Below are 25,638 nucleotides of genomic sequence, written 5' to 3'. Positions count from 1 at the left end.
CAATGGTTAATACAACCAATCATGGGCTTTTTCATTAGTGGATAGTTTATTAAAGTGTTATTCTTATAGCGTAATATTAAAGCATCTATCCACAAACGTGGGCTTCCCTGGGCTCAATTGCTAAACGTACTATATTGAAAAAGCAAAGCTACTATCTACAAGATAAAATGAGCAGAATGTGTCTATAACAATCACATATGAAATCTAAAGTTATAATCAGAGCTGGAGTTCCTCTTCTCCCTCCGAAAAGGTAAAAGGAAATAAGATGGAGAAGGTAATTATGAAAATCAAATCAAACAGATCTTCAGCAATAGTAGCAAGGGGAACGTGTGAATTATCATTCAGACCAATGAGGGTATTGGAAGACTGGACCCCTCATCCTCAGGGGCAGTGTGATATTAGAAAGATTTCCAAATCAGAAAACTTGATGCCTGGTGTAATGAGGATGAGTACAGTTATGGGCACAAGCACTCCCCACTTCACCCTAATTCATTCATTCATTTATTCATTCAATCATTCATTCAATACATATTTATTGAGCCCTTGGTCTGAGCCAGTCATTGGGCATACAACAGAGCACAAAACTGATACATTTCCTATCTTAATGAAGCATATTATCTAGTAAACTCCAAATCTACTTTATATAAACAAACACCATGAAAAAAAATGTGTAAAAACAAAAGCAACTGAAACAAACTTAGACCTCCCTGGCTGCAAATAGGAATCAAAGAAAACTAGACAATCGTCATCATACTCATTATGTCCTGACCTGCCATTTTACATATAATTACCCTAGTACTTAAAAAACTTTTTAAAGTAGATCCTGTTACCTTCTTTACAGCTGAGGATGCTGAAGCAGGCTAAGGGACTTGCTTAAAGCCAAGGGCTAGAAGGTAGCCACAAGACCCACAACATTCTAGTGCCACACTCTTTCCCTGTACAGGGATGTCTTCTCTGGGCAGAGGGCTTTTCCTGCAACTGAAAAACCAGACTCATCATATTAGAATAACAGAAAGAAGCCTACCTAGAGCATATTAGCTTAATTTCATAGAAATGCTTCATAAGGATTTATCATCTCTTTTAGAGATGATATTAGATCATTAGAAAAATAACTGCTATATATAGATCACTTCTGTTTCTTCTAAAATACTGCAGTTGAAGATACCATCATTTACCTTACCTCTATTATTAAAGACCACACAATAACTTGTTTTGCCCAGCTTCCATGTTTTCTTACATTAGATATATAACTCATCATGGTTCCCTTTTTGCTCTAGCTTCTAGGAACTTCTAAGCTTAAAATGTCTGATTTTACTTTAATTCACTCATTTGTTCACTCAAGAAACATTTATGGAAAATGATTACTTTAGTGTGATTATCTTGTCCCTGCCTCAAAGGCTTTTGATTTCCTTTTTATCTTTATTGTAATTGCTTTTCTATTATATGTTTATTATAATGTATTTTATTACTTGTGTTTTTGGGAGTAGGAGAGAGCGTATAAAATGTAAATGACTGACAGCTAAAATGGTTTTACTGTAAAAATGATAGAATCTGGGATACACTGTAGTAGCTGTGACTGAGAGCACAAGGCTTAGGATCTTATAGCCTCCGGGTTCAAATCTTAGTTCTGCCCCACTCACAGTGTAAACTGAGACAAAATACATTTTCTGAGCCTCTGTTTCATAAAATGGGACTAAGCATTCCCACACAAGATGTTTCTAAAAACTAAATAGGATAATGTATATAAAGCATTTAGCACTGCATGGCACATAGTGTTTATTAGTCACTACTTGTGATTAAAGCACATAAATACACAACAAATAATTCTACCCATAAATACCCAGTCTCTGAGGTAGGTTGAGCTTGGTTTCCATGGAAAATAAGTGGACATTTTTAAAACCTCAAAATTTAAATTAATTTTAAACTGCTTCCCTTTGGTCCTCTCCAAGATTCTCGGCAATGTTCCATCACCCCTGGTTGTTGAGCCCTCTTGTCTAATTATAAACCAAATTCTGGCTTGTTAGCAGAAAAGATTTTCTCAGGCTCTGTTCTATAAACAATACCAGAAAAATCACAGATGCTTTGAAAACTGGGAGGGCCCTCCCAGTCTGAAGTTTTTGGGTTTTTTTTTATCTTAAAGATCCCACAAATGAGTCTGGCTTTAAATTTTGTGTATTTGCTATCAATAAGCACAGTACCTTATACTTTCCTCTTTGATAACATGAATCACACTTTCTTGTTTATGTCCATGTCTGCCTCACCCATAGGAAATGTCTTGAGGGTGGGCAGTATTTCCCATTCCCCATTCATCCCCAGTTCCCAGCCCAGTGGCAGGCATATAGTAGGTGCTCAATAAATATTTTCTGAATCAATGAATGACTTAACCAGTTAATAAAAAGCTACGTTAAGCCAAGGACCATATCTAATACATTGTGTTATCTTCCCATAGCACCTATCATTGTGAATGAATAAATGATCATTTAGCTGAGTCCACTTGAGATACAAAGAAATTTTTAAATAATAATCATATAAATATATATTTTTTAGCTTAAGCCACGAAATAATAACTTTTTAAAATCCCAGAATCAATTTTTGGAGAATTTTCGAAGCCATGACCAGCATTTAAGTTTGGATTTCTTTGTGACTATATTCATCAAAATTCTCAAACAAACCTTGTGAAGAAGCTCTCACAGTGTTCTGGTGTGGAGTCTTGGTGTTGTACTTTTTCTCTTAGTGATAGGGGAAGCTGGGACAGAGAGGGGTGAATGGACTCTCCCAAGATCAGACTGAGTTTAGTAAGGTCTGCAGCTGGAGCCTGGGTTGTGTTCTTCCTAGAACTCAGGTCTACTTTTCATATCTAGAAGATGTGAAAGAGGACTGTCAGGGGTTCATTCACTATGAACACCCAGGAAACTATAGAGAAATTACTCTCCAAAATTGAGTTCAAGGACACCAAGCCCATGGAGGGTGATTCTGAGTGCCTACATTCGTGAACTGTTTCACTGTTCTTTATCATGCACATTATTGACTTGCACATGAAACTTAACCCCTTCCTAGATTCTAACCCATACATAAAACCCAACCTCACAGAGGCTGTCTTTAAATGGCAGACCTGATAAAAATTTGGAGAGTCTAGATTCTTTGTCAAGTAACCTGGTACCCCTCCCTTTCTCCTCTTCCTGATACCTTCATTTACCCATGCAGAGAAATATCCAAACTCCTTTTATCCTACCTTCTCTTCCTAGACTTTGCTCTGATGCTTTTATTTTTATACCCAACTAACTCATAAATATATTTCCCTAAACAATACACTTCCCTTTATAAGAAGAATCTTGTACCAGCTGTTAAAGAATGATTTTCACCACTTGGGCAGAGATTCCTAATTATTTCCCAATATCCATTCTCCTTTCATAAGCTTAAAACTAGAACTCTTGAATTTTAACTGGGCACATGGACACCCAGAACAAAGACTTTCTCAGCCTCCCTATGTTCCAGGTATAATCATGGAACATAAGCAGAACTAACACGAGAAACTTACTAGTATTCCTTACAAGGAAGGAGCATGTCCTCCACTTTCTTTATATCTGTTTCCTATTGGATGAAATGTGGACATGATGGTGAATGCTGGAGCGGCCATCTTGGACCATATGAGGAGGTTCATCTTGGACCATATGAGGAGGTTGTATGTTGAGAATGACAAAGCAACAAGATCAAAGGAGTCTGGGTCCCTGCCAATGCAGAGCTGCTATTTTAGTCCTGAACTACTTAAACTCAGACTATTGTGTGAGGGACAAATAGATTTTTCCCTTGTTTAAGCTACTTTTATTTTGGTTCTTCATGGCAGCCATTAAAACTGTATCCCGCCTAATACACCTCTTTACACAGATATTGGCAAACATAAGCAACATCAGTAAATACTGTGACAGGCATTCTAATCAGATTATCCATTGGAGTAAGCCCTGCTCATTTCCTATTGCTTTTTTTTTTTTGTTTTCCTTTTTATGTAGACTCATTCTGCCAACTCTTATCAAGTTGACAGATCTCTATTGTTTTGGTTATAAGTAAAAAGCTTAGCATTTTATATGAAATGGAATTTTTTCAAACATTTCCACTTAACACTGCATGCTTCTGAATTTAGCATTAGTTTACATTTAACTTAAATTTAAATTTTCTATTTAAATTTTCTATTTAAATTTCAATAAGCTTAAAACTTTTCTTTCAGATTGTGTCCTTCTATAAATGTTTTAGAATGAAATCTTCAGCTATGCAGAGAAAATATTTTTTAAACTCCAAGAAATCACTAATCAATCATATTCAAGAAATTTTAAGGCTTTGTCGTACTTGTTTCATTTAAACTTTATGTATATTACTCTGTGACTTGCTTTTCCATTCAACAGCAGGCTCTATTTCATTCATTTACATTCTCTTTTATAATTATTCTGCAATGTAGCCATCCTCCCATTGATGAACATTAAGGTTGCTTTCAATTTTTCACTTCTGATCAATGCCAAAATGAACATTCTTACATTCTTACATCTCAATCCCGGGGTCACAGGTTCAGATGTTTTCTAAGATATGTCCCTGGAACTGAGATGGTAGCACTATAGTGTATGCACACTTTCAACATTAATAGACTTTACTGAATTGCTCTCCAAACTTGCTCTACCAATTATAATCTCATTTCTCTACATCTTCACTGACATATGATATTGTCAGCTGTTTTACTGCCAATATGATGAGTACCAAATGGTATCTCATTTTAATTTTCATTTCTTTGATTACTAGTTAAGCTTCTTTGACATTCAGTTTTGCTATTCTGTGACTTGCCTCTTAATATTCTTTGCCCATTTTATTATTGGGTTGTTTGGATTTTTCATTGATTTGTAGCTAAAACTTTACATATTTGGAATCTTCAATTTTTCTGGTTACATGCATTACAAATATGTTCTCCTTATGGGCTGTCTTTTAACTTTGATGCACAGAATTTGAACACTGTAATGTTGATTCTGTTTTGCTATGTATTGTGCTTTTGTCCTGATTAACCATACAAATATCCTTCAATATTTTATTCTAAAAATTTTTAAGTTATTTTTTTCAAATACAGGTCTTTAATCCATGGAGAAATAATATAAATTTGAATTAAAAATGTTTAATACTGGGAATACAAAATTATACCTTTTTTGACAATTTAAAAATTGGCAAAAGAAAAAAATTGTGAAAAAGTTGAAATGACACCCAAAGTATCCACAAAAAAGATCAGAAGTAGCTGAAAGAATTCTGTCATATGTATTGTTTCTTTTTATGTAATTTTAAAGTACTCCCTGGATCCTTTCATCCATTTCTCATGCAACATATAACCCTCAGCTTATGTATCGAGCTCATTTTATGCCCCACTCCAGATCTGCTCATCCTCACATATCCTGCAGCCTTGGCCACTTGCCCTTCTTCCCAGGCTGGAGCAATCCCAGAGATGGCTCACATCCCAGCTGCTGCCACCATCACCTCATATTAGGTTATGATCCCACATCTCCAATTTTCTCATCCTCCCTAGAGATGAAGGCTGGGCTTAAGCACAGATTCCTCTGCGCCAGCTGTAAGGGAACTGCAGCAGGTCCAGGGTGCAGCCCCAACCTGCTTTTCCCAGCAAGTGTTTGCCCAAAGTGAGAAACTCAGTGCCCTGTCGGGCAGGCTTTTCCCAAGGAGCAGAAGATGGAAATAGGTTTGCAGATAAATGCCATGCCCTTATTCTTCTTCCACAGTGGACTGTTCTAAGAAGCAATGAATCCATGTGACCACTCAGGAGATGTCCCACATTAGCTAGCAATGTTTTCTTGAGAAGGTGTGCCTAAGCTTGGCAACATACCAACTTGTATTGCTTTCCCTCGTTCTCTGCCTTATTCCCATTTTTCCCTCCCTCTTGCATTCTTAGGATTGCATCCTATTCTCCAATAAGCACTGGCATGAAAGTTTTGCTTCATACTTTCTTTTCCACACTAAGAGAGCTTGCCTAAAATTTTCAAACGTGTATTATCCATCAGTAACTAAAATTTATAATTTTTATTAAAACTAGTAAGCAGTTTTGGATTTGCATATATGACCCATTTCTAAGGCCAGGAAGTCTACTGGAGAACCTCTAGGAGAGATTTTTTTCCCTCAATAAAACAGAGAGCCACATAAGAATAAAGCTCTCATCTGCCTTCAAAACCCTCTTCCTTCCCACTTTAAATGTGTTATGTGGAAACCTGAGGTTTGGAGCTTTAGCGGCCATCTTGAAACTGTGAGACAGCCTTGGGAAGGGCAGAGCTGAAAGGTAGAAAGAGTATTGGTACCTGATAACATCTCTGAATCCCTGAACTAACCCTGGAACAGATTATCTTCCGACTTCTTGTTCTATAAAATGGTTCTATAAATATCATCACTCTTAAGCCATTATTGGGTATTGTGATGTTTGCAGCCAAAGTCTCCCTAAACAACGCAGATATCATCTGCACACAATAATTGGAGCAATAGGAGTGGATGAGACCAGCAGAGAAGGACTTGGGTAGGACTCCAAAAAATGCCAATGTTAAAAGGACAGACAAGAGAGAACAGAATCCACCAAGGAGTGTTAGAAGGACTAGCTCAGATGTTAATAATCCCAAATAACAAAGGCAAGAGTACTCATAATCTAGCAGCACCACAGGGAAGAAATGTAACTGAAAACTCACAATTTAGCTCTTTAATTGCAAATCTGTTTAAATATTTGGCCAAGATAAGGTGGAAAACAGGAACCACAGGTTTTTATCTAAATAAATGTTGTTGTTGTGTTGTTTTAATTATGGTAATTTTATCCTTTTTTTCCCCATCCCATTATCCCCACCAAGAATTAGAATGGAGTCATTCACTGGTAGATAAAGTGAATATCTTCAAATTCCTTGCTTAAGAGTTTCCTATGGGTTTGGGTCATGAAATTCACTCAGCCCTGGAGAAATAATTGCCTGTCAGCATGAAGCTAGGCTGATGAGTAATTCTGACAATATCACACACCAAATTAGTGAACTGGCCAACTTCAAATTTCTCAACTAGCTACTGTTTCTGCCAAGTTTTTAATTGTGAATGGACATGATAAGGTTATCCCTGTCCCTTCACTTAGAATAAATATTTGTAGACTCACTGACATTACCCTGCCCATATAATGCATTTATTCTGTTATTGTGTTAATGGTGGCTTAAGGATAAATACTCTGCTAGACCAAAGCATAAAAGATGAGATCGGGAAATACTTCGTGGGAGATAATAGTGTAATTTTAGAAATTTTTAAGGTAAACTAATTTAGCTCTAGGAAGAAGAAAGGGCCTGGGAAAGAACTCTGGAGTCAGAGCTGCTGTTGAATTTCAACCCTGTCACTTGGAAACTGTGAGAAATTAAGCAAGTTGCTTGGACTCTCTGAATCTCAGTTTTTGCTCTGCCAGATGGAGATAATATCAACTCCATAGGGTTGTTCTGAAGACTAAATCGTGTCTGAAAAGAGCTAGCACAGTGCCTGGCTTATAGTACATTTTAATGAATAACTAAAACTCCTAAATCAAAACATTTACAGATTGTTTTTAAGAGATTATTGAGGCTAAATATCTATTAACTACATTGCAAAAACATTCTCCCAAGCAGCCTTAAATTTCTTAACTTGTATATAGTGTTTTTCTTTGGGCAAAAAATTTCCACGTTTATGTCGTTGTGTCTGTCCACTTTTTTCTCTTTATGGCTTCTGTCTTTATGTCTTGCTTAGAAAACCATTATCATTCTCCAGATTTTAATATGTTGCCCCTTATTTTGTCCTAATACTTGAGTAGTTACATATTGCAATAATCAGAGATTTTGTGTTAGATTATGACATTTTTTTTTTCAAAATCAATATCCAGTAATCTCTCTCTTCTATTGAAATGACAACTTTACCATAGATTCAATTCTGTAAATGTATACCTCCGTTTCTAAACTTTGTCATCTGTTTCATTCATCAATTTATCTATTTCCACATAAGTACTACATTGTTTCCATTAATACTGCCTTATAGTATGCTCTAGTAGCTGGTAAGGCAAGATCCTCATTATTCTTTTTTCTCAAAATATTTTTTATTCTAGCACAATTTTTTTAATCAGATGAATTTAAGAATCAATTTATTAGTTTTCTTTCCCACCCAAAAAAAATCCAGCTGTAAACATTATTGGGATTGGATTGAATTGATATGTTTATGAAATTCAGTCTTCCCACCCAGATCTATTCAAAATGTCTTTTGTAGCCTTTAAAAGAGGTTCCTGCACATTTCTTGTTAGGTGTATTCATAGACATATTTTATAGTTTTTAAATTATAAGAACAATTCTTGTTAGGTTTTTGATCCCCATTTTATAGTTTTGTTGCTAAGATAACAGGAGGGTTTTGTTTTTTTTTTTTTTACACTTTCTAATTGGTCATCACTGCTATACATGGGAAAGCTATGGTTTCTAGCTTCTTGTGTGATCAGGTGTGTGCTCTTCTGAATCTTTATATTAGTCTTACTAGTTTTTCCACTGGTTTTCTTGAATCTTTAAAACAGAACATCAGATTTTTACAAACAGTGACAATTTTATCTCTTCCAATCAAATATTTATACTTTCTTCTTTTTCTCATTATATTGTATGTTTTAAGCTCTCCAGTATAATGTTGAATATAGTGGTGATAATTGGCCTCTTTGTCTTGTTTCTGACAGCAGTAGGAATTTTTCTGATGTTTCACCATTAGGCATAATTTTTTCAGATTCTACATTTGCTGAGAGATTTGATGAGGTAGAGGCACTGAGGGTCATCAAATACCAGTGTCTATCTACTTGGATCTGTTAGTAAATAGCTTTTCGAATGTTGAAGCATCCTTGTATTCCTGGGATAAACCCTACCTTTTTGTGAATTTTGTTTCTACATTGCTTGATTTACTATACTGATGTTTTGTTTTTTCCCATTCATGTGTCAGTGGGTGAACATAAATTTTCCTTTGTGTGTGTGCTCTCTGTGATAGTTGTTGAGTTACTGTCTCTCAGCTCCAAGCCCACCCTTCTATACTTTGATTTGTGAGGCTAGAACTCTGAAAACCATATTTCTGCTCTGTCAGCTGGCTTTTTATTAGGTTCCGACTAACAAAGGAGACTGCAGGGCTAGAAGAGGAAGAGGGGATTTACTCCTTCCTGACAGCTTGCTGTGATATTCCTGTTTGCTCCATTTCCTGTGTGTGGTTTCCTGGCAACCGCACCACTTCTTCACCCAGGCAGCAGCGGTGCCTTCCCATGGCAACAGCTGAATCCAGACTGTAGTTTTATTCAATACTTGCAGAACCAGCCTCAGCATGTTCCACACCCCTACTCCACCACATCCTAGACACCAGCACCAGTGGGACAGCAGCCTCTCTTGAGAGATCTGAGTTTCAGTTCAGGGGGACCTCTTCCAAACTTCTATATTTTAATAAATTTAAGTTATTCCCTTTATTTCTTCATGCCCTGGGGTGGAACCTGTTTTTTTCAGTTGCTACAATTCTGATACCTTAGAGTTCACTTTCTATTCTTTCAGTTACCTGGGTAACAATTTTACATCTAGTTATCAATTCTTTCCATTATTTTATCATTTTTTCAATAATTGGCAAGGTTTCAGTCTCCTGACTAGACCGTCACTCATCCGCTACCCTATCTGGCTTTTGGTAGGGTCTGCTAGCCTCTTTGAATGAGTTGGAAAGTTTTCCTTATTTTTTCATCTGTTCCATGAAGTCTAATGAAACTCTCCTATAGATACTTCTGGGCCTGGTGCCTTTTAAGAGCTATATATTGAAACTAATTTTTAATTTCTTCTATATAGTTCTATTCAATTTTTCTATTTCTTCTTGAGTCAATTTTGGGAATCTAGATTTTCCAAGAAAAGCTTCCATTTCAACTTAATTTTCAAATGTGTTCCTATTAAGGTATTCAGAGTATTTTCTTAAAATTCAGTTACCACTCATTTTAATTTGCCTGGTTATAGAATATTAGATTCAAAATCAAATTCTTTCAGGCTTTTGAACATTTGGTCCACTGTCTTTTAGCATTCTGCCAATGAGAAGTCTGTTACCACTTAGCTCTTCTCCCTTTTGTAGAGAAAGCTTCCCTTTTTCTTTCCTTCTTTCTCCCTCTATAAAAGTTTCCTAATTTTTTTCTTTATTCTTTCAGAGTGAAGAATTTTCACCAGATTGATTTTGTTGCAAAAAATTTTCTGCTTGTAATTCTCTGTAAAAATGTGTCTATTTCCATGTAACATGTCTATTCACTTCTAGAATTTTTTTCTGTTGTTTTGATATTTTTTGATTATTTGCCTTCTCTGGAAATCTTATCAGATGAATGTTGGACCAGCTTCCATTCCTGCCCATGATAGGGTAATAGGGATAGAATTTATGCTCTTGCTTTAAATGATTAGAAAACTGGACAAAATATATGAAACAATGGATGTTAGACATTGGATAATAGAATTTAGGACTATCATCTCTAAGAAAAGTGAAACAAATTAGGTGATTGTTATGATTGGCCCAGCTTACTTTGGGGAGGCAGTTTCTAGGCCATAATGCAGGGAGGATGCTGTGAAACAGAAATAACTTGGCAATCTTGTTAAGTTGGGTAGTTCAGGGGACTACCATTGCTTAGCTCTCAGATAGCCAAAAATTAAAAAGTATGATCTCACTTTCTGTTGGCAAGACTGTGGGAAAACAGGCACAGAGGCCCTCATACATGCTGGTGGGAATGTAAACCAGTTAAAACTCTTCAGGAAATATATCAGGCAATATATTACAAAAGTACATATGTACTTACCTTTTGAACCAGCAATCTCACTTCTAGAAATCTACCTTGAAGATACACCTTCAATTATATATATTCATCACATCATTGTTTACAACTGCAAAAATATTAAACGATCTAAATGCACATATATAGGGGACTAGTTAGTTAAACTATGATACATCCACATAAGAGAATATAATGCCACTATAGAAAAGAATGAGGAAGACTATGAGATAATAGAGAGTAATTTCCAGGATATTGCCAAATGAAAAAACGAAGTATGAAGGATGTAAATAGTATGCTCTCCTTCCTATAAGAAAGAAAAGTATATAAGAAAATATATTTCTGCTCATTTGATAAGAAGAATTAACCAGAAACTAATGCAATTGTCACCTGTGAGGCATGGGTGAGAGATGGAAAGAATAGGGGAAGAGGAAAGGGGTGATGGGGTGTGAAGGGTAATGACACTTCTCTGAATATACAATTTGAGTAGACTTGACTCTTAGAATCATGGTATGTTTCATATGCCAAAAGACAAACAATCCATCACCACCAACTAAGATGAGTGTATGCAGAGAGGAAGGGAAGGGGAGGACCCAAAATGGGATGCAAACAGTAACAAGTGAACCGAACCATCATACAAGTGAATAATAGAGTCACACTTGCTGCATCTCTGCAAAGTCAAATCAGAGTCCAAACCAGACAGCCAGGACGCACTGTACCAGCCTTAGACTGCCTCATAGTAGGCTCATACCTAATTTTGTTATGTTTTTCCAATGCCTGTACGTCTGGAGTCCTCCGACTGTTTTACTGATGTTCAGCTATTTGTCATCACCCTAAGTGATATCCTTAGTTAATGTCTGAAGGAAGCCATAGGCTTAGGAAAATGTTCATTAATGTTTAGATTTGGCTCTTTTTTTCCATTTTAGAAAATTTGGGGTAGGAGGATGTCAGGGGGAAGGGAGGAAGAGAGGGAGAGCGGGAGAGCAGGAGAGCGAGAGCGAGAGAGAGAATGAATCTTAACCAGGCTCCACACTCAGTGTGGAGCCAAACACAGGGCTCAATCCCATGACCCTGAAACCATGACCTGAGCTGAAATGAAGAGTCAGATGCTCAACTGACTGAACCACCCAGGTGCCCCTAGATTTGGCTCTTAGTTTTGGAAATATCTGCTATTGGGATCAAGACCATTCCCTGCCAAATAAGGGGTAGAGAAAGAAAGAGATTGGTTGGCATAGGGTTGGTGGAAAAGAAAATTCTTCTTTTGTGAAATAAAGAGCACTATGGTGGATGAAAAGATTTCATAATCATCAGTTTCTACATGATTTTAGAATGTTCTTCATGCTGATTAACAAAGATTAATTATAGTTAGCCTTTTCAGTTTAATCAAAATTGGAAGAGAAGCAGGCACAGGTTTTAAAAGCCTGGTGAGACATTGAATATGTGAGTGCTTAAATGATTCACTGCTGAGGACCTGAACTCTCAGCTTATCAAGATGTGTTAGGTATAATACTGAGAGATAATCAATAATCAAGAAGTCATTTTTTTACCTTTAAAAATATTGACCTGCTGATTTCATGCTCAACAATTTACCATGAGGAAATCATCAGAGACACATGCAAGTGTTTATGTACAAAGACTGCAGCATTATTTTTCATAGCACAATAATGGATGGTACCTAGATGTCCAACAGTAGAGTAGAGAAACAGCTAAGGGCATTATATTACAGCTATACTGTGTTATATTATGCATCTATTTAAAATGTTTTCCAAAAAATAATAAAAAAATGTTTTCCAAAAACATCTAATGAAATGGAAATTCTCAGAATATTAGAAAACAATGCTACAGGGAAGCTTGCCTTCATAATGCTGCCTGCAAACAAAAAAATTCTGGGTATCAATAGCTCAGAGGTATTTTCATTATGTTAAGTTTTTTTAAGTAAGATAAATATGTGTGTGTGTGTATACTGCTTTACATATGTATTTATATATTTTTATTTTATGCATACACACACAGAGAAAAAGAGCCTAGAACAATTAATAAGGAAGGGGAAAAAATAACTAGATGGAAACATCAAAATTTTAACAATGTTTATCTTTAAGTAATAGGAACTTTGGGTAACTATTGTTTTCTTCTATTTTAGATGCTTTCCAGATATCCTGCAGTAAACATGAGTTACTTTTGGTAACTGTTTTTCCTATTGCTCAAGCCAATAATCTTGGAGCTATCTCAATCCTTTTTCTCTAAGATCCCATATCGAATCCATCAGCAAACCTGTCAACTCTACCTTGAAAGCAATACTGAATCTGTTCACTCACTTATCATCTCCCCTTTTGATGGTCCAAATTACTCTCATCTGGCACCGGAATTTCTTCCACAGCCTTCTTTCTGGTGTTTTGATTCCACACTTACTCTCCACTCCTATCCTCCATCTTTAGAAGGGCTAGAAGAGGGGTTTTAAGAGAAAATTATGGGGAGTAAAACAGGGTCCCGTTTACAGAACAAGCCAAAGTCTAAAGAGGAGCATTTTTAATGGGGGAATTCCAGGAAAGCCTGATACATTTCAAGAAATACTGGAGTTTGACATTGCATATGAAGTTATGTTCCTGTTCTGTTCTTAAATTGCACACCCATCTCCCATTATCAACTCAAAACACACAATGAAAATCTCGTCTCCATATTGAGAAAGTAGGAAACAAGAAAGATGACAAATGAAGAGCAGGAAAGAACTGGAGAAAGAAGTGACTGGCAGGAATCTTCCAAAAGCACTAAAGAAGAGCATGGAATTTCCCACAGTAGGTGTGAGGAAGAATTGAGCCATTTAACTCCCACAAGAAGAGAAAAGGGACCTCAAAAGTCTGGAGAACTTAAGTACATCCACTCAGGCAATTATGTTACATTAACACAATATCAGGGAAACAATGGTTTGGACAGATGTCATTTCCACATTGCTTTCTTTTTTTTAAGTTTGTTTGTTTATTGAGAGAGAGAGAGCATGCAAGTGTATGAGAGGCAGAGAGGGGGAGAGAATCCCAGGCAGGCTCAGCACTGTCAGCACAGAGCCCAATGCAGGGCTCAATCTCACAAAATCATGAAATCTTGACCTGAGACAAAGTCAAACACTTACTGACTGAGCCACCCAGCCACCCCTCTGCATTGCTTTCTAATTGGCTTATGTGAATATCTCATGAGCAGAGGCAGTGCCTCATTAATCTTTATATGCCTGACACCTACCACAGGACCTGCCACAAAACTGGTGTCAGAAAGTCATAAAATTAGTGGATCAGCAAATTAGGAAGGAAGAAGGAAGGGAGGGAAGAAAGAGGGAAGGAAGTAAGGGAGAAAGGAACAAAATAAGGAAGAGAAGGAAGAAGGAAGAAAGGGAGGTAAGAAAGAGGGAAGGGAGGGACAGACGGAGGAAGGAAGAAGGAATGGATCAATTTACAGATAACAATAAAAACGACTAGTGCTTCTGGAGAATTTACTATATCAGGTGCTATTCTAAGTGCTTTCATGTACTAACTCATTGACTAAAAATTAGAATTCAGTTCCCCCTGGCTTTCTGTACCTTGTATATTTTCATTATTAGTGTCACCAATGATCAGATTCATGGTGCAAAGAAACTCTCTAATGAGACTGATTTTAAAAAGCAGATGTCCTTAATTAAAAAAGATGATGCTCATCAGAGCTGTTCTTATATAAGTTGTCCAGGTGCTGTTGGCTTATGAAAATGCGTACAAGCACCAGAGGTTAGAAATGCTGAGGGGATGTCCTCATTATTCCATTATATGAACAACTAGAATTGACAGGCTAAGTCAAAGCAAAGTAATTATGCTGTTAATTCAGGCCTCCCCAAAAGCTGCTGGTCTCGGCAGTTGTCTTAGTTCACTAATAACAAACCTAACAGATTTGTAAATTTTTCCCAAGGGTCTTCGAGTTAATTCTCTTTCGTTTAGTCATTCAGTAAGTATTTACTGGGCCTCTACCTTGCACAAGGCACCATTCTAAGTGCCGGAGTACAGAAGTAATGAGAACTCTGTCACTGCTCCGTGGAGTTCACATGACCTCACAACTGAGACAGCAGAGCAGTAATCCCCTCTTCACAGAAAAAGAAGTTATGGCTCAAAGAGTTTAAGAGACTCTGATTATGATCAGAGATAATGACGCTAGATTCTAATTCTTGCTACTTAGAATTTAAAACATGGGAGCTTATATCTCCTTATATAGAGATAAAATAGTTTACAGTATTTTTGTTTCTCCTCGGACTGAGGAATATTTTACCATGTGTCACACACATAGTGTGAAGGTAGAACCCTCTATTCCCTTGTGGCAGTGTTGCTTAGAGGATTCAATGGGGAGGTCCTTGGTGGGAAAGCTGTAGGCATCCTTGACTCCTTTCTTTCTCTCAAATCTCTCAAAAAATCTTATCCAGAACCCAGTCGCTTCCCTCTACCTCCATTGCTGCATTCTGGCCTAAGCCACCTTGATCTCTTGTCAAGGTGTCTACTGTCCTTGTTCCTCTTTACTTTCCTCACCACAATAGCCAGACGGATGCTTTTAACATGGAAGTTGGATCTTGTCACTTCTCTGACCAAAACCCTAAAAAGACTCCTCCATTTCACTGAGAATTAAAGTCAGCCAGCATCCTTACAGTGGCCCACAAGGCCCTACACAGTCTGGCCCCTATTTTCACCTGACCTCATCTCCTTCATTCTCCTCTTTGACTCTTGCTGTCTAGTCACACTGACTTTCCCACTGTTTCTCAAACCCACAGGGCCTGTTTCCACCTCAGGCCCTTTGCACTAGCTCTTCTCTCTGCCTCAGAGTTTCACCCCAGATATCTTCATCTTCAAATCTTTGCTCAAGTATTATCTTCTTAGGGATTGCCTGCCCTGGGCACTCTATTCGGACTTGTTACACTCTCAGATACTTCTGAAATCTCCCAAACTCCCTTATCTTGCTCTATTTATTTCCCTTGTCACATTTACCACCTTCCAAAAAACCATATGGATTGTTTCTATATTATGTTCATTGTCTTTCTGCTTCCACAACGTTGGGAATCTCTCTTCCTTTTATTTATTTATGTAATCCCAGAAACTAGATTAATGCCTCCATATTTACACACCAAGCATGCATAATCATTATTATTACTCTTATTTGTGAATGTCAAGGGGCAGGAATTAAGACACCAGACTTCAGGGAAGAAGATGAGAATTTTTCATAGTCAAAGATAATTAGATTTGAATCCTAGTTCTGCCATTTACTTGGGGCCTTGAGCCAGGTACTCAGTGTCTGTGACTTTCAAGTCTCTCAAATGCAAAAATAGGAAAACTATTACTTACCTCACAAAGTTGCAGGATTATGAAATGATGTAATATAGAGAAAGTATCTACATGGAGTCTGCTTGGGATTCTCCCTTTCTACCACTCTCTGCTCCTCCCCCAATCATGTTTTTCTCTCTCTCAAAATGAATAAATTAACTTAAAGAAAAAGTTTTTGGTGCAATCAGAACACAATTAATATTGGCCCTCCCACACTGCTACTCAAGTAGCAATTTTGTTTTACTTTGGCCAGATTCTTACTTAACAGCATGGCTTTGAACACAGTCCTTCCCCTTTCAGTCCATACAGCTATATAATGAAAGGGTTCGTTGAGATGTTCTCATAGCCCATGACCACTACCAGCTTGGAGACTTCCACGGGGACCAGTGGGAAACTTGGGCCTCACAAGACATTGCTTCACCTCTTCCAATGAGTTAGCTAATCTACCTCTGTTCATTACCCAGCCCTTTAAAAGTCAACAGATAATAACAAGAGATAAATAAAACCTTTGTCACTTACTGCTGCCTCAGTTCTATGCAAGTGAGATGCCAAAAGGAATTGCAACAGGAACCTTTGAACAGGAGACCAGTCAAATGGCACATGCTGATAAACTTGTTTAGAATGCAGTTTTCCACTGGAATTTCTCAGAATTAGCCAACTGCACTAACCAAGACCCTTCTAGACAGCTGTTTAGACTAGTTGTTCCCAGACTTCTCACCATTGGACATCCCCTGTTTTCCCACAACCTCCCCTATATAAGCCCAGGTCTCCAAAGTTCTTTCTACCAAATAAACTGATGTAGATGTATCAAGTGATAATTCCTGTATTTTTTCCATTAGTGAACTAATAGTATGGTCAAAGACTTATGTTCATGGGAACTTCCAATCAGCATGAGGTAGACGTATTTTCAAGCTGCATGGTTATCCTTCAAGCCACAAAGAAATGGTGATATTTTACACAGCCTGAGCAGCCTAATTTGAAGTCTATTCATCTGTTCAACATATATTTAATGAATACCTGTTATCTGCCAGACACTATTCTAGGTTCTGCAATAAATATAGCAGTGAACAAAATGCACAAAAATTCCTACCCCCATGGATTTTGTGTTCTAATGAAGATAGACAATAAGAAGAAAAATAAATAAAATCTACAGATAGCATAAATTCTAAGGGAAAGCAGGAAGGAAGGTGGGATGCTCAAAACATGATAGGGGTACAGGGTTTTTCTCTTTAATGGTGAGGTTGTTCTTTTTAATGGTGAGAAGGTGACATTTGAGCAAAGATCTGGAGGATGTGACAGAGTGATCCCTTGAGGCATCTGGGAGAAAAGGAACAGGCCTGAGGAGGAAGCATGCCCAGTGTCTTTGGGGAGTAACTGAAAGGACAGCTGAGAAGCAGGAGGCAGAGGAGAATAGATCTAAAGAAACTCAGAGTTTTTGCTCAGGATCAGTTTTTACTATTTGTGAGAAGGGAGCCATTTGGAGGGTTTTGAGAAAAGCAATGGCTTGGACTTCTATTTAATGACACCATTCTAACAGTTGTGTGAGGCAATGGGATGTTTCCAGTAGTACCCTTGAAATATTTAAAAGGGCTCCTAAGGGGCGCCTGACTGGCTCAGTAAGTGGAATGTGTGACTCTTGATCTTGGGATTGTGAGTTTGAGCCCCATGTTGAGAGTAGAGATTACTTAAAAACAATATCTTTTTCCAAAATTCCAAAATTGCTTTGTTAAAAAAAAATAAGTAGGGCACCTAGGTGGCTCAGTCAGTTAAGTGCCCGACTCTTGATTTGGGCTCATGATCTCACGGTTCGTGGGTTCGAGCCCCACATCAGACTCCACACTGATGGTGCAAAACCTGCTTGGGATTCTGTCCCCCTCTCTCTCTGCCCTGCCCCTGCTTGATTTCTATCTCTCTCTCTCTCAAAATAAATAAACATCTCCCTATCTCTCTCTCTCTCTGTCCCTCCCCCACTCACACTCTGTGTCTCTCTCTCAAAAATAAACATTAAAAAAACTTGTTTAATAAACATTAAATAAAAATTTTAATAAAAATAAAAATAAAAAGGGCTCATGAAAGTAGTAAATGCAGAGCTTAAGCATTAATAATAGCCAAAAAGTGGTAACAGCACAAATGTCCATCAATTGATGAACAGATAAACAAAATGTGGTATATTCATATAATGGGATATTATTTGGCCATAAAAAGGAATGAAGTGCTAACACATGCCACAACACGGATGAACCTTGAAAGCATTATGCTAAATGAAAGAAGCCAGTCACTTAAGGCTAATATACAATCCTATCTATACGAAATGTTCACAATGGGCAAATTCACAGAGACAGATAAAGTAGATTAGTGGTTGCCAAGAGATGAGGAAAGCTGGAGTGAGGAGTAACTGCTAATGGGCACTGGGTTCCTTGGGGGTGATAAAAACACTCTGGATTACATAGGGACATTGGTCGCACAACTTTGTTAATATGCTAAAAGCTCTAGCTTCACATTTTAAAGGAGGGAATTTTATGGTATGTAAATCAATCTCAATCTTTTCAAACAAAGGGTTTCGCTTTTTGGAAACCAGTGTCAAGAAAATGACTCTCTCTCTGCTCTCTGCCCCACTGTCCTCCCCTCAGGTAACACGCAGCACTAAGTGAAGTCAATTTTGTGAAAGCCGTGAATTGAAGTCACATGCGAGACCCCAGGAGCGACCAGCAGAAGAACCACCTGCCTGATCCCAACCCAAATTGCTGACCTGTAGAACTGTGGGCCATTTCATAGTTTTGTGTTTCAAAACCATAAAAAACCAAAAGTGATGGTTTTCTCTGCAGTGATAGATAAGTACTACAGAAATCTTTGGAGTTTCAAATAAGGTGTGAAATAAAATTTTTATCGTTTAAAGACCGGTTTAATCCCAAATATACTGATGAATCCATCCATAAAAACCATGGTCTTCAGGGGTGCCTGGGTGGCTCAGTCAGTTAAGCGTCTGACTTTGGCTTAGGTCATAGTCTCATGGTCCGTGGGTTCAAGCCCCATGTTGGGCTCTGTGCTGACAGCTCGAAGCTTGCAGCCTGCTTCAGATTCTGTCTCCCTCCCTCTCTCTGCCCCTCCCTAGCTCACACTCTCTCTCTCTCAAAATTATAAAAATTTTTTTAAAAACATGGTCTTCAAGCTTTCTAAAAAGGATAAAAATATTATAGCCTTCATTAGAGACAGTGCAGCTTACAAGTCTATGCTGGGTCACAGGGGTCTTAGTCCCTTCTCTTCAAAATGAAATCTTAGCCTCAAGCATATTAAAACCATGTGAAACCACAAACACTAGACAAAAAAAAGAGCCAAAAGTCATTTGACTCTTTACCCTATTTCAGCTAAGAATAGTATGAGAAAAATTCTGATGAAAACCAAGATAGCATTTTAGACCAGAATTCATTATGAAATGTGTTTCTAAAGAAGATTAAAAAGGAAATATCTGTGAGTCCTAAACTGTGGCGTTTAGATTCTGTGTTATGCTGAAATAATCAAGGAACCATTACATCATTCTTAAAAATGTGAAAGACTGAAAGATGATCTTTGAACATACAATCTTGGAAACAACTTGAAAACAACCAGCACTGTTAAAATATAAAAAGCTATTTTGTGAAAAAATTCTGTAATTAGTGAAAGCCAAGATGTTTGCTCTTGCTGTGCATAATTATTTGATCTGCAGAGAAATGAGATTCACTTTTGTTATATAAATAGCATTATTTTTTAAATGGTTCTTTAAGTGATAATATTTAACCAGGCTTTATGGCTATTTATTCATAGTACCTCATAGTACTTTCCATTAATTTCTCAAGGATGTTAACATTATCTTCCTGGGGTGTTCATCATCATGTTTGATCACATATTTTGGTCAGATGGTATATGGCTTGACAGAAAACTATGCATAATACTTTCAAAATGAGTTTATTTAATTCCAATATCTTATAATCATCTTATATTTCAATATCTTATAGCAAGGGTGGGAAAACATGGAAGAGAAATAATTTAGAGAAGTTCTTGCCCCACCATTCCAAGCCAAGTTTGCCCACTCAGTGTAGGACAGCAGAGAAAGAAAAGAAGGGTAGAAACAGACAAGAAAGGAGAAAGGAGAATCCAAGTGAAGTAAGGGGAAATATGATAAAAAATAAAGAAAGGAAATTAGATGAGGAAAAAAGGGGAGATGAGAAGGCCAGATCCTTGAGCAAGAGATTTAGGCTTTCACAAACAGCATGTCAAGCAGTGACTACCCAGCTGTTGTGTAGCTATTAGAGTTCCTTCAATTTCACACCTGTAGCTCATTCTGGCAAATCTTAGCCTCTTTTGGATCATGGACAACTTTGAGAATATGATGACAGCTATAAAATGTAGATAGAGCCTCTCTCCAGGCAGAAGTGAACATATACACTTATCTTTTACTTCACATTTTCTGGGGGGTGTTCTATAAAATTTGGTGTTCTATCCCTAATTGAAAAGTTTCCAAGTCTCATATCAAGGCACTTGGGTAACTAACCCCACACCAACATTACCTGCAACCGCAGTGGTTTTACCTGGCTTCAGGATCCAACCATAATTGCTCCTCTTTCCCTGTGATACTCTCTCCACATGAAATTTGTGGCAAGGTGAGCGCTTTGCTAGAAAAACTTGGTCTCCTCCCCCAGGAGTAAAGGAGGCTACTTCTACTCTGCCACAAGCCATGACTGAAAGGCGGTGCTATCCACCCTCATTTGAGAAATTTAAGGAAGAAAGGAAATAGATTCACCTGGCAACAACTGCTAAGCCAATCTGCAAATACTACAAATATGGCTGAAAGAGCTGAAAGTCTCTTAAGTTGGTGGTATGTCTTAATTATTTGACTGAATTCAAACTTTATTTCACAATCCAGACATTAGGAGTGGAGATGTGTATGTGGAGTGATAAAGTTAATTCATATATCAGGACTCACAGAATGAAGGCAGCCAGAGCGGCCCAACCCACACCCCAAATCTAAACCTAAGTCAGCCTAAACATAGAGAAAAAACACCTGTCAAGGAAACCTAAAATACACTAATCACAGTCCTGCACCTCAGCTTTAGCTAGCTTACCTTACCCTGGAAAGTACAACCTGCTCAACTTCTAGGAAAATCCCCGACCTCCTAGCCAATCATGCCTTGTTTCCGTATTGCCGCCTCTAATGCTCTATAAAACTCCCACTTGCCCCAAATCCTTTGGGAACAGTGTTCCACGGCTTGTGAGGCACTGTACTGCCTCCATGGGCTGTTTTCCCTGGGATAAAGGACATGAAACTCATTACTAAATTGTTTTAATTTTTAAAAAATTAAAAGTAAAAGTAAATTGTTTCATTTTGTCATTTGACAGGATAGAAAGACAAAAGGGGAAGGGAAGGGAGAGATGAAGAGAAAAATGCTATTACTTTGTGCTATTCCTGTTTGAAGTATTTTCAGGCCTTGGAATTTTAGTTAGCTATTCTCTTCAAGTGTAACTAATAAAGAAATGCATTTCAAAGCCACCTTGAAACTGTTTTTCAGGCAGCCACATTTTGCATCGTCTGTTCTGTTGTCACTGCTAATAAGTTTAACTGGTCACTTATTGAATGATAAATAATATAGAAATGGAAAGTCAGGTTAATTTTCCCTTGAAAATATCTCTCACAGGTGAGGTCAAGGGTTTATAATCAAGAACTATTATTTAAATAGTGGGAGTTTAGAAATTGCCTAAAACATCTAACAACTGGCCTAGGCACATAAGCTGAAATAATAATACCAATTGGCCACTTTAAAAATCATGGTTTCATCTGCAAGGATGTGGAGCAATGGGAACTCCTATTCATAAATAATGGGAAAGTAAACTGACATAACCAGTGTGGCAAAATGTTGAGCAGCTTCTTACAAGCTTACACACCTATGCTATGACCCAGCAGCCCCAGTTCTAGAGAAATAAAAACATGTCCACAAAAAGACAAGAATATTTATAGCAGCCTTATTCACAATCACCTCCTCCCCCACAACTGGAAACAATCCAAATGGTCTTCAATAGGAGAATGAATAAACAAATCTTGTTATATCCACAAAATACAGTATTATACACCTATAAAAAAAGGAACTGCTGATAAACACAGTAACATATATCAATTTTTAAAATAGTATACTAAGAGAAAAATGGTAGGATTTGGAAGAGTTGATTCCATCTGAAGCTCAAAAATAGGCAAATTTAGTCCACAATAATAGAAATCAGAGTAGTGATTACCAGTAGGGGTGGTATGCAGGTGTTATGTATGCATAAGTAAAAATCAGTTCATGTATAAACCTAAGATTTGTGCTTTTTACTCTATGTACATTATATCTGTAAATCATTTTAAAATCATGTTCTCAGGGCGCCTGGGTGGCTCAGTCGGTTGAGTATCCGACTTTGGCTCAGGTCATGATCTCGTAGTTCACAAGTTCGAGCCCCACATCGGGCTCTGTGCTGACAGCTCACATCCTGGGCCCTGCTTCGGATTCTGTGTCTCCTTCTCTCTCTGCCCCTCCCCCATTTGTGCTCTGTCTCTCTTTCTATCAAAAATAAATTTAAAAAATATTTAAATCATGTTCTCAAGGAATATTTAAAGACATGGGAATTTATTATACCAGGTTAAGTGTAAAGAGCAGGACATAAAACCATTTACTCTAGTATGATACCAAATTATTCAAAAATACATTATGTGTAGAGGAAAGACTGGAGGCATGTGTGCTAAATGGCGAGAATAATTAAATCTGCTATAATACTAGGGTAATTTTTATTCCCCTCAATACACTTTTCTATATTTTGAAATGTTTCTACAAGGAGCATATATTACATATTTTAGGGGAAAAAAAGGTTTTCTAAGCGTTCTGTAACTACCCTCTCCTCCCCATTTCCATTGCTCCGATCCTGGCTCTGCCCTCATTTCTAAATTATTATAACAGACTCCTAACTGATGTCCCAGACTCAAGAGTCTATCTAGCTCAATCTGCTTCTCTGGATATTTCTTCCTTTTTAAAAAATAGAATTCTATTTTTGTGCCATGCGTGCAATATTTTTTCTTCCCTTTTACATTAAGATTTATTCTAATGTCTACATAGAAAATAAAAAGCCCACCCTTTATTAAACCTATACATCTAAGATTCTGTCATTACCATGACATTGAAACTGCTCTAGTCAAGGTCACGAATGATCTTCATGTTGCTGAATTCAATCATCCATTTCAGTCCTCATCTTCCTTGATCTTCCTTTGACACAACTGATTACATCATAACCCTAAAACCATCTCTGAGCCATACTTTCTTCACTTAGCCACTAAGTTCCTCTGCCCACCCCCCAAAACCCTCCTATCCCCCATATACCCATCTCTCCTGCTGATTCCTTTTCATCTTCCTGATGGGTCTGTGTTGGAGCATCCCCAGGGCTCAGTCATGTTCAAATCTTGATTATCTCATCGGGGCTTGTGGCTTAAACTACTACTGTATGATGTGATGATGACTCACAAATATACAACCTCAGATCTGACCTCTGCCCTGAATTTCAGAATGTGTTTCCACTGCCCATCTGATATTGCCACATACATATCAATAGGTAAGTAAAATTCCAAAATCAAACATGTCCAGCTTCCTGATCCCTTCCTCACCAATCCTGATCCTTTTCAGTCTTCTCTCTCTCAGTAAATGTTCCATCTTCCTTCAAAATATCTCTAGAACCTGACTGCTTTAAGAACCTGGTGTTCTTTGAATATGCCAACCAAGTGTGTTCCCACGTGAGGGCTTTTGTACTTGCTTTTTCCTATTCCTGAAACTCTTCGCCCAAATATGCTTCTGACTTGTTCCCTCACTGCTTTCATTTCTCTGCTCAAAGTTCATTTTATCCCTGAACACTCAATATAACACAGCAACCCCTATACTCCCTATCTCATTTACCCTGTTTTATGTTTGTTCTTAGCATTTACCACCCTCTGCTATACTGGATTTCTCATAAACCTGCTTATTTTTTGTGTCTGGCCCCTAGAATATAAGCCCCATAAGAACAGAGACTTACTTTGTTAACTTGCTTTCTATTCCTAGTGCCTGGACCATTGTAGGTACTCAATAATTGACATGCTGATTATGAGTGCTAAATAATTGAAGGATAAATGAATGAATGAATGAATGATGCACTTTCTATTACCACATCAAGGCTTGGTGGGTGGCCTCCACAGAGAGTGAGTGAGTGGTTATTTTGATGGGGAAACAAACCCTAAATGCCAATGGCTATATGCCTTTCTCTTAGTGAATTCTCACTCCTCACCCCAAGATTCCTTCAATTTCCTGTATAGGGGATATAAACCTGACCACCAGTGTTTTGGAAACTCCACTCACAAATGCAGCTGAAAACTTTCAGTATTCAGTCTGAAAACTGTTAATTAATTTCTCTGTGTTTAGTAAGTTTCATTCATTCATTCATTGGACAAATATTTACCAAGTACTGTTCTATGTACTTGAGATATATTATCGGTGACCACAACAGACTAAAATCTCTACCTTTGGAGCTTATATTGAGCTACCATAGGTGTTCTCGAGTCCAGAGATTCTCTGTCCAGAAGATAGAACTACTACTGTTTTTCCACTAGGTACGGGGAGAAGCAGTTTCTTGGTTGAGCTGGTCAGAAACAGACTCTGGGGTTATAACTGCTCCTTATATACACTTCCAGCAGGGTTGCGAAATATGGCAACTCTCACTTTCAACCAATCCTTGTGTTTTCAACCCCCCTCCTCTGACCTCATTATACCCACTCTGTCTGTGCTCCAGAGGTACTCGGGGCTGGGGCCTTCAATTCTTCAGTTTCCATGGGTGCAGTAACTCAAAATAGCTTCCTTCTTATTTCACTCGGTTCTGCTGAGGTCAGTTAAGACTGACATATCCCCATTCAACTTTCTAAATGCAGTTTTCACCTCCTTTCTTTTGTGTTTGTGTTGCCATACTTGGGGTGCCTGGGAGAAATTCAGTCCTGTGAAACCTGTCTCCACCCTACTCCCCAAGACACACACCCAGTAAGCATTGGGTTCAGCCTTTCCATGTTACTGTTTGTGTACCTAGGGAAATAGGGAAAAGATAAGGACCTCTAGTTCTTAATCTCACTTCAGTCCAGCAGTTGGTGAGATGAGAGATCTCACCTGTTCATCTGCTGTTTCACCTGTCCCTGTGCTTGGGTCTAAACTGTCATAGCTCATTCCATCAGCTGGTTCATGTCTCGCCAAAATAAGTAGGACACTCTCCTGACTTTCAGAATCACCATTGTCTGGAATTACCACAGCCAGGAGAAGCAGTGGAGAACAGAATAAAAATTAAGAAGATTAAAATATGGCCATTAGAGCCTTGCTTTGAGGTTCTGCCCAGAAACACCATTTACTTCTTAATAAATGCTTGGGAATAGATAGTTGAACCTTCCTCATGGGGTTGCCACGAAAATTAAATGAGATCATGTATGGAAAGGCCTTAGCATAAGGTCTGGGG

At 37.8% G+C, this 25,638-nt stretch overlaps 2 long non-coding RNA genes across 2 annotated transcripts in view; one reads left to right on the top strand and one right to left on the bottom strand.

The window, feature by feature from the left end:
* The window catches only part of LOC109501742, a 35,827-nt gene extending 16,810 nt beyond the window's left edge, over window positions 1-19,017 (top strand). Inside the window, exon 3 of the long non-coding RNA XR_002160001.3 lies at window positions 18,753-19,017. This is a non-coding gene — a long non-coding RNA (uncharacterized LOC109501742). The remainder of the gene's footprint in view (window positions 1-18,752) is intronic.
* LOC123386704 lies at window positions 790-20,830 on the bottom strand. The gene is made up of 3 exons (XR_006601007.1): window positions 20,688-20,830; window positions 2,673-2,857; window positions 790-978 (listed from the first exon to the last, which is right to left on the bottom strand). It is a non-coding gene; the product is annotated as an uncharacterized LOC123386704 (long non-coding RNA).
* Between the last annotated feature and the right edge of the window lie 4,808 nt (window positions 20,831-25,638).

Source organism: Felis catus, chromosome B4 (genome assembly GCF_018350175.1).
Source record: "Felis catus isolate Fca126 chromosome B4, F.catus_Fca126_mat1.0, whole genome shotgun sequence".
Taxonomy (NCBI): Eukaryota; Metazoa; Chordata; class Mammalia; order Carnivora; family Felidae; genus Felis; species Felis catus.
Note: the sequence above shows the minus strand (reverse complement) of the source record. Positions and strands in the feature narration are given on the sequence as shown.